The sequence below is a fragment of the Phyllobates terribilis genome, unplaced genomic scaffold (genome assembly GCF_046119375.1).
Source record: "Phyllobates terribilis strain yellow unplaced genomic scaffold, ASM4611937v1 Scaffold_34__1_contigs__length_13252353, whole genome shotgun sequence".
NCBI lineage: Eukaryota > Metazoa > Chordata > Amphibia > Anura > Dendrobatidae > Phyllobates > Phyllobates terribilis.
Window position 1 is genome coordinate 12531897 of NW_027362794.1, and position 16482 is coordinate 12548378.

The window sequence follows — 16482 nt, forward strand, 5'->3', positions numbered from 1 at the left end:
GGATGAGGTATGGAGGACGCAGGCCAAAAAGGACGAGGTATGGAGGACTCGGGCCAAAAAGGAGCAGGTATGGAGGACGCGGGCCTAAAAGGACCAGGTATGGAGAACGCGGGCCAAAAAAAAACAGGTATGGAGGACGCGGGCCAAAAAAGACCAGGTATTGAGGACGCGGGCCAAAAAGAACCAGGTATGGAGGACGCGGGCCAAAAAGGACCAGGTATGGAGGGCGCGGGCCAAAAAGGACCAGGCATGGAGGACGCGGGCCAAAAAGGACCAGTTATGGAGGACGCGGGCCAAAAAGGACCAGGTATGGAGGACAAGGGCCAAAAAGGACCAGGTATGGAGGATGCTGGCCAAAAAGGACCAGGTATGGAGGACGCGGGCCAAAAAGGACCAGGAATGGAGGACGCGGGTCAGAGTACGAGGACTCGGGCCAGAGGACAAGGTATGGAGGACGCGGGCCAAAAGGAAGAGGTATGGAGGACGTGGGCCAGGGGACCAGGTCTGGAGGACCCGGGCTAAAAGAACGAGGTAAGGAGGACGCCGGCCAGAGGACAAGGTATGGAGGACGCGGGCCAGACGACGAGGACGCGGGCCAAAAAGGACGTGGTGTGGAGGACACAGGCCAAAAGGACCAGGTATGGAGGACGCGGGCCAAAAAGAACCAGGTATGGAGGATGCGGGCCAAAAAGGACCAAGTATGGAGGACGCGGGCCAAAAAAGACCAGGTATTGAGGACGCGGGCCAAAAACGACCAGGTATGGAGGACGCGGGCCAAAAAGGACCAGGTATGTAGGACGCGGGCCAAAAATGACCAGGTATGGAGGACGCGGGCCAAAAAGGATCAGGTATGGAGGACGCGGGCCAAAAAAGACCAGGTATGGAGGACGCGGGCCAAAAAGGACCAGGTATGTAGGACGCGGGCCAAAAATGACCAGGTATGGAGGACGCGGGCCAAAAAGGACCAGGTATGGAGGACGCGGGCCAAAAAGGACCAGGTATGGAGGACGCGGGCCAAAAAGAACCATGTATGGAGGACGCGGGCCAAAAAGGACCAGGTATGGAGGACGCGGGTCAGAGGACGAGGAAGCGGGTCAGAGTACGAGGACGAGGGCCAGAGGACAAGGTATGGAGGACGCGGGCCAAAAGGAAGACGTATGGAGGACGTGGGCCAGGGGACCAGGTCTGGAGGACCCGGGCTAAAAGAACGAGGTTATGAGGACGCGGGCCAGAGGACGAGGTATGGAGGACGTTGGCCAGACGACGAGGACGCGGGCCAAAAGGGACGAGGTGTGGAGGACACGGGCCAAAAGGATGAGGTGTGGAGGACGCGGGCCAAAAGGACCAGGTATGGAGGACGCGGGCCAGAGGACCAGGTATGGAGGACGCGGGCAAAAAGGACCAGGTATGGAGGACGTGGGCCAAAAGGACCAGGTATGGAGGACGCGGGCCAAAAGGACCAGGTATGGAGGACGCGGGCCAAAAGGACCAGGTATGGAGGACGCGGGCCAGAAAACCAGGTATGGAGGAAGCGGGTCGAATAACGAGGACACGGGCCCAAAAGGACAAGGCATGAAGGACGCGGGCCAGAAAAGGACGCGGGCCAAAAAGGACCAGGTATGGAGGACGTGGGCCAAAAAGGACCAGGTATGGAGGACGCGGGCCAGAGGACGAGGACGCGGGCCAAAAAGGACCAGGTATGGAGGACTCGGGCAAAAAGGACGAGGTATGGAGGATGCGGGACAGGGGACCAGGTATGAAGGACGCGGGCTAAAAGAACGAGGTAAGGAGGACGCGGGCCAGAGGACGAGGTTGCGGGACAGAGAACGAGGTATGGAGGATGCGGGCCAAAAGGACGCAGGCTAGGGGACCAGGTATGGAGGACGCGGGCCAGGGGACCAGGTATGGAGGACGCGGGCAAAAGAACGAGGTAAGGAGGACACGGTCCAGAGGACGAGGACGCGGGCCAGAGGACGAGGTATGAAGGGCGCGGTTCAAAAGAGACGAGGTATGGAGGACGCGGGCCAAAAAGGACCAGGTATGGAGGACGCGGGCCAAAAAGGACCAGGTATGGAGGACGCGGGCCAAAAAGGACCAGGTATGGAGGATGCGGGCCAAAAAGGACCAGGTATGAAGGACGCGGGCCAAAAAGGACCAGGAATGGAGGACGCGGGCCAGAGGACGAGGACGCGAGTCAGAGTACGAGGACTCGGGCCAGAGGACAAGGTATGGAGGACGCGGGCCAAAAGGAAGAGGTATGGAGGACGTGGGCCAGGGGACCAGGTCTGGAGGACCCGGGCTAAAAGAACGAGGTAAGGAGGACGCGGGCCAGAGGACGAGGTATGGAGGACGCGGGCCAGACGACGAGGACGCGGGCCAGAAGGGACGAGGTGTGGAGGACACAGGCCAAAAGGACCAGGTATGGAGGACGCGGGCCAAAAAGAACCAGGTATGGAGGATGCGGGCCAAAAAAGACCAGGTATTGAGGACGCGGGCCAAAAAGGACGAGGTGTGGAGGACACAGGCCAAAAGGACCAGGTATGGAGGACGCGGGCCAAAAAGAACCAGGTATGGAGGATGCGGGCCAAAAAGGACCAGGTATGGAGGACGCGGGCCAAAAAAGACCAGGTATGGAGGACGCGGGCCAAAAACGACCAGGTACGGAGGACGCGGGCCAAAAAGGACCAGGTATGGAGGACGCGGGCCAAAAAGCACCAGGTATGGAGGATGCGGGCCAAAAAGGACCAGGTATGGAGGACGCGGGCCAAAAAGGACCAGGTATGGAGGACGCGGGCCAAAAAGAACCATGTATGGAGGACGCGGGCCAAAAAGGACCAGTTATGGAGGACGCGGGTCAGAGGACGAGGAAGCGGGTCAGAGTACGAGGACGAGGGCCAGAGGACAAGGTATGGAGGACGCGGGCCAAAAGGAAGAGGTATGGAGGACGTGGGCCAGGGGACCAGGTCTGGAGGACCCGGGCTAAAAGAACGAGGTTATGAGGACGCGGGCCAGAGAACGAGGTATGGAGGACGTTGGCCAGACGACGAGGACGCGGGCCAAAAGGGACGAGGTGTGGAGGACGCGGGCCAAAAGGACCAGGTATGGAGGACGCGGGCCAGAGGACCAGGTATGGTGGACGTGGGCAAAAAGGACCAGGTATGGAGGACGTGGGCCAAAAGGACCAGGTATGGAGGACGCGGGCCAAAAGGACCAGGTATGGAGGACGCGGGCCAAAAGGACCAGGTATGGAGGACGCGGGCCAGAAAACCAGGTATGGAGGACGCGGGCCGAATAACGAGGACGCGGGCCCAAAAGGACAAGGTATGAAGGACGCGGGCCAGAAAAGGACGCGGGCCAAAAAGGACCAGGTATGGAGGACGCGGGCCAAAAAGGACCAGGTATGGAGGACGCGGGCCAGAGGACGAGGACGCGGGCCAAAAAGGACCAGGTATGGAGGACTCGGGCAAAAAGGACGAGGTATGGAGGATGCGGGACAGGGGACCAGGTATGAAGGACGCGGGCTAAAAGAACGAGGTAAGGAGGACGCGGGCCAGAGGACGAGGTTGCGGGACAGAGAACGAGGTATGGAGGATGCGGGCCAAAAGGACGCAGGCTAGGGGACCAGGTATGGAGGACGCGGGCCAGGGGACCAGGTATGGAGGACGCGGGCAAAAGAACGAGGTAAGGAGGACACGGTGCAGAGGACGAGGACGCGGGCCAGAGGACGAGGTATGAAGGACGCGGTTCAAAAGAGACGAGGTATGGAGGACGCGGGCCAAAAAGGACCAGGTATGGAGGACGCGGGCCAAAAAGGACCAGGTATGGAGGACGCGGGCCAAAAAGGACCAGGTATGGAGGATGCGGGCCAAAAAGGACCAGGTATGAAGGACGCGGGCCAAAAAGGATCAGGAATGGAGGACGCGGGCCAGAAGACGAGGACGCGAGTCAGAGTACGAGGACTCGGGCCAGAGGACAAGGTATGGAGGACGCGGGCCAAAAGGAAGAGGTATGGAGGACGTGGGCCAGGGGACCAGGTCTGGAGGACCCGGGCTAAAAGAACGAGGTAAGGAGGACGCGGGCCAGAGGACGAGGTATGGAGGACGCGGGCCAGACGACGAGGACGCGGGCCAAAAGGGACGACGTGTGGAGGACACAGGCCAAAAGGACCAGGTATGGAGGACGCGGGCCAAAAAGAACCAGGTATGGAGGATGCGGGCCAAAAAAGACCAGGTATTGAGGACGCGGGCCAAAAAGGACCAGGTATGGAGGACGCAGGCCAAAAAGGACCAGGTATGTAGGACGCGGGCCAAAAAGGACCAGGTATGGAGGACGCGGGCCAAAAAGGACCAGGTATGGAGGAGGCGGGCCAAAAAGGACCAGGTATGGAGGACGCGGGCCAAAAAGGACCAGGTATGGAGGACGCGGGCCAAAAAGGACTAGGTATGGAGGACGTGGGCCAAAAAGGACCATGTATGGAGGACGCGGGCCAAAAAGGACCAGGTATGGAGGACGCGGGTCAGAGGACGAGGAAGCGGGTCAGAGTACGAGGACGAGGGCCAGAGGACAAGGTATGGAGGAAGCTAGCCAAAAGGAAGAGGTATGGAGGACGTGGGCCAGGGGACCAGGTCTGGAGGACCCGGGCTAAAAGAACGAGGTTATGAGGACGCGGGCCAGAGGACGAGGTATGGAGGACGCGGGACGAGGTGTGGAGGACACGGGCCAAAAGGATGAGGTGTGGAGGACGCGGGCCAAAAGGACCAGGTATGGAGGACGCGGGCCAGAGGACCAGGTATGGAGGACGCGGGCCAAAATGACCAGGTATGGAGGACGTGGGCCAAAAGGACCAGGTATGGAGGACGCGGGCCAAAAGGACCAGGTATGGAGGACGCGGGCCAAAAGGACCAGGTATGGAGGACGTGGGCCAGAAAACCAGATGGAGGACGCGGGCCAAAGAACGAGGACGCGGGCCCAAAAGGACAAGGTATGAAGGACGCGGGCCAGAAAAGGACGTGGGCCAAAAAGGACCAGGTATGGAGGACGCGGGCCAAAAAGGACCAGGTATGGAGGACGCGGGTAAGAGGACGAGGACGCGGGTCAGAGTACGAGGACGAGGGCCAGAGGACAAGGTATGGAGGACGCGGGCCAAAAGGAAGAGGTATGGAGGACGTGGGCCAGGGGACCAGGTCTGGAGGACCCGGGCTAAAAGAACGAGGTTATGAGGACGCGGGCCAGAGGATGAGGTATGGAGGACGCAGGCCAAAAAGGACCAGGTATGGAGGACGCGGGCCAAAAAGGACCAGGTATGGAGGACGCGGGCCAAAAAGGACCAGGTATGGAGGATGCGGGCCAAAAATGACCAGGTATGAAGGACGCGGGCCAAAAAGGACCAGGAATGGAGGACGCGGGCCAGAGGACGAGGACGCGAGTCAGAGTACGAGGACTCGGGCCAGAGGACAAGGTATGGAGGACGCGGGCCAAAAGGAAGAGGTATGGAGGACGTGGGCCAGGGGACCAGGTCTGGAGGACCCGGGCTAAAAGAACGATGTAAGGAGGACGCGGGCCAGAGGACGAGGTATGGAGGACGCGGGTCAGACGACGAGGACGCGGGCCAAAAGGGACGAGGTGTGGAGGACACAGGCCAAAAGGACCAGGTATGGAGGACGCGGGCCAAAAAGAACCAGGTATGGAGGATGCGGGCCAAAAAGGACCAGGTATGGAGGACGCGGGCCAAAAAAGACCAGGTATTGAGGACGCGGGCCAAAAAGGACCAGGTATGGAGGACGCAGGCCAAAAAGGACCAGGTATGTAGGACGCGGGCCAAAAAGGACCAGGTATGGAGGACGCGGGCCAAAAAGGACCAGGTATGGAGGACGCGGGCCAAAAAGGACCATGTATGGAGGACGCGGGCCAAAAAGGACCAGGTATGGAGGACGCGGGTCAGAGGACGAGGAAGCGGGTCAGAGTAGGAGGACGATGGCCAGAGGACAAGGTATGGAGGACGCGGGCCAAAAGGAAGAGGTATGGAGGACGTGGGCCAGGGGACCAGGTCTGGAGGACCCGGGCTAAAAGAACGAGGTTATGAGGACGCGGGCCAGAGGACGAGGTATGGAGGACGCGGGCCAGACGACGAGGACGCGGGCCAAAAGGGACGAGGTGTGGAGGACACGGGCCAAAAGGATGAGGTGTGGAGGACGCGGGCCAAAAGGACCAGGTATGGAGGACGCGGGCCAGAGGACCAGGTATGGAGGACGCAGGCCAAAATGACCAGGTATGGAGGACGTGGGCCAAAAGGACCAGGTATGGAGGACGCGGGCCAAAAGGACCAGGTATGGAGGACGCGGGCCAAAAGGACCAGGTATGGAGGACGTGGGCCAGAAAACCAGGTATGGAGGACGCGGGCCAAAGAACGAGGACGCGGGCCCAAAAGGAAAAGGTATGAAGGACGCGGGCCAGAAAAGGACGTGGGCCAAAAAGGACCAGGTATGGAGGACGCGGGCCAAAAAGGACCAGGTATGGAGGACGCTGGTAAGAGGATGAGGACGCGGGTCAGAGTACGAGGACGAGGGCCAGAGGACAAGGTATGGAGGACGTGGGCCAAAAGGAAGAGGTATGGAGGACGTGGGCCAGGGGACCAGGTCTGGAGGACCCAGGCTAAAAGAACGAGGTTATGAGGACGCGGGCCAGAGGACGAGGTATGGAGGACGCGGGCCAGACGACGAGGACGCGGGCCAAAAGGGACGAGGTGTGGAGGACACGGGCCAAAAGGATGAGGTGTGGAGGACACGGGCCAAAAGGACCAGGTATGGAGGATGCGGGCCAGAGGACCAGGTATGGAGGACGCGGGCCAAAAGGACCAGGTATGGAGGAGGCGGGCCAAAAGGACCAGGTATGGAGGACGCGGGCAAAAAGGACCAGATATGGAGGACGCGGGCCTAAAAGGACCAGGTATGGAGGACGCGGGCCAGAAAACCAGGTATGGAGGACGCGGGCCAAAGAACGAGGACGCGGGCCCAAAAGGACAAGGTATGAAGGACGCGGGCCAGAAAAAGACGCGGGCCAAAAAGGACCAGGTATGGAGGACGCGGGCCAAAAAGGACGAGGTATGGAGGACGCGGGCCAGAGGACGAGGACGCGGGCCAAAAAGGACCAGGTATGGAGGACGCGGGCAAAAAGGACGAGGTATGGAGGACGCGGGACAGGGGACCAGGTATGAAGGACGCGGGCTAAAAGAACGAGGTAAGGAGGACGCGGGGCAGAGAACGAGGTATGGAGGATGCGGGCCAAAAGGACGCGGGCTAGGGGACCAGGTATGGAGGACGCGGGCCAGGGGACCAGGTATGGAGGACGCGGGCCAAAAGAACGAGGTAAGGAGGACACGGTCCAGAGGACGAGGACGCGGGCCAGAGGACGAGGTATGAAGGACGCGGTTCAAAAGAGACGAGGTATGGAGGACGCGGGCCAAAAGGACAAGGTGTGGAGGACACAGGCCAAAATGACCAGGTATGGAGGACGCGGGCCAAAGGACCAGGTAGGGAGGACGCGGGGACCAAAAGGACCAGGTATGGAGGACGCAGGCCAAAGGGATCAGGTATGGGGGACACAGGCCAAAAGGACCTGGTATGGAGGACACGGGCCAAAGGACCAGGTATGGAGGACGCGGGCTAAAGTACAAGGATGCGGGCCAGAGGACGAGGACGCGGTCCAAAAAGGACGAGGTATGAAGGACGCGAGCCAGAAAAGAACGCGGGCCCAAAAGGACCAGGTATGGAGGACGTGGTCCAAAGAGGACCAGGTATGGAGGACGCGGGCCAGAGGACGAGGAATGGAGGACGCGGGCCAAAAGGACGAGGTATGAAGGACGCGGGACATGGGACCTGGTTTGGAGGACGTGGGCCAAAAGAACGAGATAAGGAGGATGCTGGCCAGAGGATGAGGATGCGGGCCAGAGAACGAGGTATGGAGGACGCGGGCCAAAAGGACGCTGTCCTGGGGACCAGGTATGGAGGACGCGTGCCAGGAGACCAGGTATGGAGGACGCGGGCCAAAAGAATGAGGTAAGGAGGACGCTGGCCAGAGGACGAGGACGTGGGCCAGAGGATGAGGTATGGAGGACGCGGGCCAAAAGGACGAGGACGCGGGCCATAGTACGAGGTATGGAGGACGCAGGCCAGAGGACGAGGACCAAAAGCGACGAGGTGTGGAGGACACGGGCCAAAAGGACGAGGTGTGGAGGACGCGTGCCAAAAGGACCAGGTATGGAGGACACGGGCCAGAGGACCAGGTATGGCGGACGCGGGCCAAAAGGACCAGGTATGGAGGACGCGAGCCAAAAGGACCAGGTATGGAGGACGCGGGCCAAAAGGACCAGGTATGGAGGACGCGGGCCAGAGGACCAGGTATGGAGGACGCGGGCCAGAGGACGAGGACGCGGGCCCAAAAGGACAAGGTATGAAGGACGCGGGCCTGTAAAGGGCGCTGGCCAGAAAAGGACGCGGGCCCGGAGGACGAGGACCAAAAGGGACGAGGTATGGAGGACGCGGGCCAGAGGACGAGTTATGGAGGACGCGGGCCAGAGGACGAGGTATGGAGGACGCGGGCAAAAAAGGACGAGGACGCGGGCCAGAAAAGGACGCGGGCCAAAAAGGACCAGGTATGGAGGACGCGGGCCAGAGGACGAGGAATGGAGGACGCGGGCCAAAAGGACGAGGTATGAAGGACGCGGGACATGGGACCTGGTTTGGAGGACGTGGGCCAAAAGAACGAGGTAAGGAGGATGCTGGCCAGAGGATGAGGATGCGGGCCAGAGAACGAGGTATGGAGGACGCGGGCCAAAAGGACGCTGTCCTGGGGACCAGGTATGGAGGACGCGTGCCAGGAGACCAGGTATGGAGGACGCGGGCCAAAAGAATGAGGTAAGGAGGACGCTGGCCAGAGGACGAGGACGTGGGCCAGAGGATGAGGTATGGAGGCCGCAGGCCAGAGGACGAGGACCAAAAGCGACGAGGTGTGGAGGACGCGGGCCAAAAGGACGAGGTGTGGAGGACGCGTGCCAAAAGGACCAGGTATGGAGGACGCGGGCCAGAGGACCAGGTATGGCGGACGCGGGCCAAAAGGACCAGGTATGGAGGACGCGAGCCAAAAGGACCAGGTATTGAGGACGCGGGCCAGAGGACGAGGACGCGGGAAAAAAAGGACAAGGTATGAAGGACGCGAGCCTGTAAAGGGCGCTGGCCAGAAAAGGACGCGGGCCCGGAGGACGAGGACCAAAAGGGACGAGGTATGGAGGACGCGGGCCAGAGGACGAGGTATGGAGGACGCGGGCCAGAGGACGAGGTATGGAGGACGCGGGCAAAAAAGGACGAGGACGCGGGCCAGAAAAGGACGCGGGCCAGAAAAGGACGCGGGCCAAAAAGGACCAGGTATGGAGGACGTGGGCCAGAGGACAAGGACGCGGGCCAGAGGACGAGGACGCGGGCCAAAGGACGAGGTATGGAGGACGCGGGTAAAAGGATGAGGTATGGAGGACGCGGGACAGGGGACCAGGTATGGAGGACGCTTGCCAAAAGAACGAGGTAAGGAGGACGCGGGGCAGAGGACGAGGTTGCGGGCCAGAGAACGAGGTATGGAGGATGCGGGCCAAAAGGACGCCGGCTAGGGGACCAGGTATGGAGGACGCGGGCCAGGGGACCAGGTATGGAGGACGCGGGCCAAAAGAACGAGGTAAGGAGGACACGGGCCAGAGGACGAGGACGCGGGCCAGAGGACGAGGTATGAAGGACGCGGTCCAAAAGGGAAGAGGTATGGAGGACGCGGGCCAAAAGGACAAGGTGTGGAGGACGCGGGCCAAAAGGACCAGGTATGGAGGACGCGGGCCACAGGACCAGGTATGGAGGACGCGGGCCAAAAGGACCAGGTACGGGGGACATGGGCCAAAAGGACCAGGTATGGAGGACACAGGCCAAAGGACCAGGTATGGAGGACGCGGGCCAAAGTACGAGGATGCGGGCCAGAGTACGAGGACGCGGACCAAAAAGGACGAGGTATGAAGTACGCGGGCCAGAAAAGAACGCGGGCCAAAAAGGACCAGGTATGGAGGACGCGGGCCAAAGAGGACCAGGTATGGAGGACGCGGGCCAAAAGGACCAGGTATGGAGGACGCGGGCCAAAAGGACCAGGTATGGAGGACGCGAGCCAAAAGGACCAGGTATGGAGGACGCGGACCAAAAGGACCAGGTATGGAGGACGCGGGCCAGAGGACCAGGTATGGAGGACGCGGGCCAGAGGACGAGGACGCGGGCCCAAAAGGACAAGGTATGAAGGACGCGGGCCTGTTAATTGCGCTGGCCAGAAAAGGACGCGGGCCCGGAGGACGAGGACCAAAAGGGACGAGGTATGGAGGACGCGGGCCAGAGGACGAGTTATGGAGGACGCGGGCCAGAGGACGAGGTATGGAGGACGCGGGCAAAAAAGGACGAGGACGCGGGCCAGAAAAGGACGCGGGCCAGAAAAGGACGCGGGCCAAAAAGGACCAGGTATGGAGGACGTGGGCCAGAGGACAAGGACGCGGGCCAGAGGACGAGGACGCGGGCCAAAGGACGAGGTATGGAGGACGCAGGTAAAAGGACGAGGTATGGAGGACGCGGGACAGGGGACCAGGTATGGAGGACGCTTGCCAAAAGAACGAGGTAAGGAGGACGCGGGGCAGAGGACGAGGTTGCGGGCCAGAGAAAGAGGTATGGAGGATGCGGGCCAAAAGGACGCCGGCTAGGGGACCAGGTATGGAGGACGCGGGCCAGGGGACCAGGTATGGAGGACGCGGGCCAAAAGAACGAGGTAAGGAGGACACGGGCCAGAGGATGAGGACGCGGGCCAGAGGACGAGGTATGAAGGACGCGGTCCAAAAGGGACGAGGTATGGAGGACGCGGGCCAAAAGGACAAGGTGTGGAGGACGCGGGCCAAAAGCACCAGGTATGGAGGACGCGGGCCAAAGGACCAGGTATGGAGGACGCGGGCCAAAAGGACCAGGTACGGGGGACATGGGCCAAAAGGACCAGGTATGGAGGACACGGGCCAAAGGACCAGGTATGGAGGACGAGGGACAAGGTACGAGGATGCGGGCCAGAGTACGAGGACGCGGACAAAAAAGGACGAGGTATGAAGTACGCGGGCCAGAAAAGAACGCGGGCCAAAAAGGACCAGGTATGGAGGACGCGGGCCAAAAGGACCAGGTATGGAGGACGCGGGCCAAAAGGACCAGGTATGGAGGACGCGAGCCAAAAGGACCAGGTATGGAGGACGCGGGCCAAAAGGACCAGGTATGGAGGACGCGGGCCAGAGGACCAGGTATGGAGGACGCGGGCCAGAGGACGAGGACGCCGGGCCCAAAAGGACAAGGTATGAAGGACGCGGGCCTGTAAAGGGCGCTGGCCAGAAAAGGACGCGGGCCCGGAGGACGAGGACCAAAAGGGACGAGGTATGGAGGACGCGGGCCAGAGGACGAGTTATGGAGGACGCGGGCCAGAGGACGAGGTATGGAGGACGCGGGCAAAAAAGGACGAGGACGCGGGCCAGAAAAGGACGCGGGCCAAAAAGGACCAGGTATGGAGGATGCGGGCCAGAGGACGAGGAATGGAGGACGCGGGCCAAAAGGACGAGGTATGAAGAACGCGGGACATGGGACCTGGTTTGGAGGACGTGGGCCAAAAGAACGAGGTAAGGAGGATGCTGGCCAGAGGATGAGGATGCGGGCCAGAGAACGAGGTATGAAGGACGCGGTCCAAAAGGGACGAGGTATGGAGGACGCGGGCCAAAAGGACAAGGTGTGGAGGACGCGGGCCAAAAGGACCAGGTATGGAGGACTCGGGCCAGAGGACCAGGTATGGAGGACGCGGGCCAGAGGACGAGGACGCGGGCCCAAAAGGACAAGGTATGAAGGACGCGGGCCTGTAAAGGGCGCTGGCCAGAAAAGGACGCGGGCCCGGAGGACGAGGACCAAAAGGGACGAGGTATGGAGGACGCGGGCCAGAGGACGAGTTATGGAGGACGCGGGCCAGAGGACGAGGTATGGAGGACGCGGGCAAAAAAGGACGAGGACGCGGGCCAGAAAAGGACGCGGGCCAGAAAAGTACGCGGGCCAAAAAGGACCAGGTATGGAGGACGTGGGCCAGAGGACAAGGACGCGGGCCTGAGGACGAGGACGTGGGCCAAAGGACGAGGTATGGAGGACGCGGGTAAAAGGACGAGGTATGGATTACGCGGGACAGGGGACCAGGTATGGAGGACGCTTGCCAAAAGAACGAGGTAAGGAGGACGCGGGGCAGAGGACGAGGTAGCGGGTCAGAGAACGAGGTATGGAGGATGCGGGCTAAAAGGACGCCGGCTAGGGGACCAGGTATGGAGGACGCGGGCCAGGGGACCAGGTATGGAGGACGCGGGCCAAAAGAACGAGGTAAGGAGGACACGGGCCAGAGGACGAGGACGCGGGCCAGAGGACGAGGTATGAAGGACGCGGTCCAAAAGGGACGAGGTATGGAGGACGCGGGCCAAAAGGACCAGGTACGGGGGACATGGGCCATAAGGACCAGGTATGGAGGACACGGGCCAAAGGACCAGGTATGGAGGACGCGGGACAAGGTACGAGGATGCGGGCCAGAGTACGAGGACGCGGACCAAAAAGGACGAGGTATGAAGTACGCGGGCCAGAAAAGAACGCGGGCCAAAAAGGACCAGGTATGGAGGACGCGGGCCAAAGAGGACCAGGTATGGAGGACGCGGGCCAAAAGGACCAGGTATGGAGGACGCGGGCCAAAAGGACCAGGTATGGAGGACGCGAGCCAAAAGGACCAGGTATGGAGGACGCGGGCCAAAAGGACCAGGTATGGAGGACGCGGGCCAGAGGACCAGGTATGGAGGACGCGGGCCAGAGGACGAGGACGCGGGCCCAAAAGGACAAGGTATGAAGGACGCGGGCCTGTAAAGGGCGCTGGCCAGAAAAGGACGCGGGCCCGGAGGACGAGGACCAAAAGGGACGAGGTATGGAGGACGCGGGCCAGAGGACGAGTTATGGAGGACGCGGGCCAGAGGACGAGGTATGGAGGACGCGGGCAAAAAAGGACGAGGACGCGGGCCAGAAAAGGACGCGGGCCAAAAAGGACCAGGTATGGAGGACGCGGGCCAGAGGATGAGGAATGGAGGACGCGGGCCAAAAGGACGAGGTATGAAGAACGCGGGACATGGGACCTGGTTTGGAGGACGTGGGCCAAAAGAACGAGGTAAGGAGGATGCTGGCCAGAGGATGAGGATGCGGGCCAGAGAACGAGGTATGGAGGACGCGGGCCAAAAGGACGCTGTCCTGGGGACCAGGTATGGAGGACGCGTGCCAGGAGACCAGGTATGGAGGACGCGGGCCAAAAGAATGACGTAAGGAGGACGCTGGCCAGAGGACGAGGACGTGGGCCAGAGGATGAGGTATGGAGGACGCGGGCCAAAAGGACGAGGACGCGGGCCAGAGTACGAGGTATGGAGGACGCAGGCCAGAGGACGAGGACCAAAAGCGACGAGGTGTGGAGGACGCGGGCCAAAAGGACGAGGTGTGGAGGACGCGTGCCAAAAGGACCAGGTATGGAGGACGCGGGCCAGAGGACCAGGTATGGCGGACGCGGGCCAAAAGGACCAGGTATGGAGGACGCGAGCCAAAAGGACCAGGTATGGAGGACGCGGGCCAGAGGACGAGGATGCGGGCCAAAAAGGACAAGGTATGAAGGACGCGGGCCTGTAAAGGGCGCTGGCCAGAAAAGGACGCGGGCCCGGAGGACGAGGACCAAAAGGGACGAGGTATGGAGGACGCGGGCCAGAGGACGAGGTATGGAGGACGCGGGCCAGAGGACGAGGTATGGAGGACGCGGGCAAAAAAGGACGAGGACGCGGGCCAGAAAAGGACGCGGGCCAAAAAGGACCAGATATGGAGGACGTGGGCCAGAGGACAAGGACGCGGGCCAGAGGACGAGGACGCGGGCAAAAGGACGAGGTATGGAGGACGCGGGTAAAAGGACGAGGTATGGAGGACGCGGGACAGGGGACCAGGTATGGAGGACGCTTGCCAAAAGAACGAGGTAAGGAGGACGAGGGGCAGAGGACGAGGTTGCGGGCCAGAGAACGAGGTATGGAGGATGCGGGCCAAAAGGACGCCGGCTAGGGGACCAGGTATGGAGGACGCGGGCCAGGGGACCAGGTATGGAGGACGCGGGCCAAAAGAACGAGGTAAGGAGGACACGGGCCAGAGGACGAGGACGCGGGCCAGAGGACGAGGTATGAAGGACGCGGTCCAAAAGGGACGAGGTATGGAGGACGCGGACCAAAAGGACAAGGTGTGGAGGACGCGGGCCAAAAGGACCAGGTATGGAGGACGCGGGCCAAAGGACCAGGTATGGAGGACGCGGGCCAAAAGGACCAGGTACGGGGGACATGGGTCAAAAGGACCAGGTATGGAGGACACGGGCCAAAGGACCAGGTATGGAGGACGCGGGCCAAAGTACGAGGATGCGGGCCAGAGTACGAGGATGCGGACTAAAAAGGACGAGGTATGAAGTACGCGGGCCAGAAAAGAACGCGGGCCAAAAAGGACCAGGTATGGAGGACGCGGGCCAAAGAGGACCAGGTATGGAGGACGCGGGCCAGAGGACGAGGAATGGAGGACGCGGGCCAAAAGGACGAGGTATGAAGGACCCGGGACAGGGGACCTGGTATAGAGGACGCGGGCCAAAAGAACGAGGTAAGGAGGACGCTGGCCAGAGGACTAGGATGCGGGCCAGAGAACGAGGTATGGAGGACGCGGGCCAAAAGGACGCCGTCCAGGGGACCAGGTATGGAGGACGCGGGCCACGAGACCAGGTATGGAGTGGAAGACGCGGGCCAAAAGAACGAGGTAAGGAGGACGCCAGCCAGAGGACGAGGACGTGGGCCAGAGGACCAGGTATGGAGGACGCGGGCCAAAAGGGACGAGGTATGGAGGACGCGGTCCAAAAGGACGAGGTATGGAGGACGCGGGCCAGAGGACGAGGACGCGGGCCAAAAGGACAAGGTATGGAGGACGCAGGTGAAAAAGGACGATGACGCAGGCCAAAAAGGACGAGAAAGCGGGCCATAAAGGACGAGGACGTGGGCCAATAAGGACGAGGACGCGGGCCAAAAAGGACGAGGGCGCGGGTCAAAGAGGACGAGGGCGCGGGTTCAAAAAGGACGAGGACGCGGGCCAAAAAGGACGAGGACGCGGGCCAAAAAGGACGAGGACGCGGGCCAAAAAGGACGAGGACGCAAGCCAAAAAGGACGAGGACGCGGGCCAGAGAGGACGCGGGCCAGAGAGGACGAGGACGCAGGCCAGAGAGGACGCGGGCCAGAGAGGACGAGGACGGAGGCCAGAGAGGACGCGGGCCAGAGAGGACGTGGGCCAAAGAGGACGCGGGCCAGAGAGGACGAGGACGCGGTCCAAAAAGGACGACGACGCGGGCCAAAAAGGAAGAGGATGCGGGCCAAAAAGGAAGAGGACGCGGGCGAGGACGCAGGCCAGAGAGGACGCAGGCCAGAGAGGACGCGGGCCAGAGAGGACGCGGGCCAGAGAGGACGCGCGCCAGAGAGGACGCGGGCCAAATAGGACGCGGGCCAGAGAGGACGAGGACGCGGGCCAAAAAGGACGAGGATGCGGCCCAAAAAGGACGAGGACGCGGGCCAGAGTGGACGAAGACGCAGGCCAGAGAGGACGAGGACCAGAGAGGATGCGGGCCAGAGAGGACGCGGGCCAGAGAGGACGCAGGCAAGAGAGGACGAGGACGCGGGCCAAAAAGGACGAGGACGCGGGCCAAAAGGACAAGGTATGGAGGACGCAGGCGAAAGAGGACGAGGACGCGGGCCAAAAAGGACAAGGAAGCGGGCCAAAAAGGACGAGGACACGGGCCAAAAAGGACGAGGACGCGGGCCAAAAAGGACGAGGACGCGGGCCAAAAAGGACGAGGGCGCGGGCCAAAAAGGACGAGGACACGGGCCAAAAAGGACGAGGACGCGGGCCAAAAAGGACGAGGACGCGGGCCAAAAAGGATGAGGACGCAAGCCAAAAAGGACGAGGACGCGGGCCAGAGAGGACGCGGGCCAGAGAGGACGAGGAAGCAGGCCAGAGAGGAGGCGGGCCAGAGAGGACGAGGACGGAGGCCAGAGAGGACGCACGCCAGAGAGGACGTGGGCCAAAGAGGACGCGGGCCAAAAAGGACGAGGACGCGGGCCAAAAAGGACGAGGACGCAGGCCAGAGAGGACGAGGACGCAGGCCAGAGAGGATGCGGGCCAAAGAGGATGCGGGCCAGAGAGGACGCGGGCCAGAGAGGACGCAGGCAAGAGAGGACGAGGACGCGGGTCAGAAAGGACGAGGACGCGGGCCAGAGAGGACGCGGGCCAGAGAGGACGAGGACGCGGGCCAGAGAGGATGAGGGCCAG

General features: G+C 61.8%; 1 pseudogene; it reads right to left on the minus strand.

The window, feature by feature from the left end:
- The window catches only part of LOC141180642 (UDP-glucuronic acid decarboxylase 1-like), a 137860-nt pseudogene that overhangs the window by 86973 nt on the left and 34405 nt on the right, over positions 1-16482 (minus strand).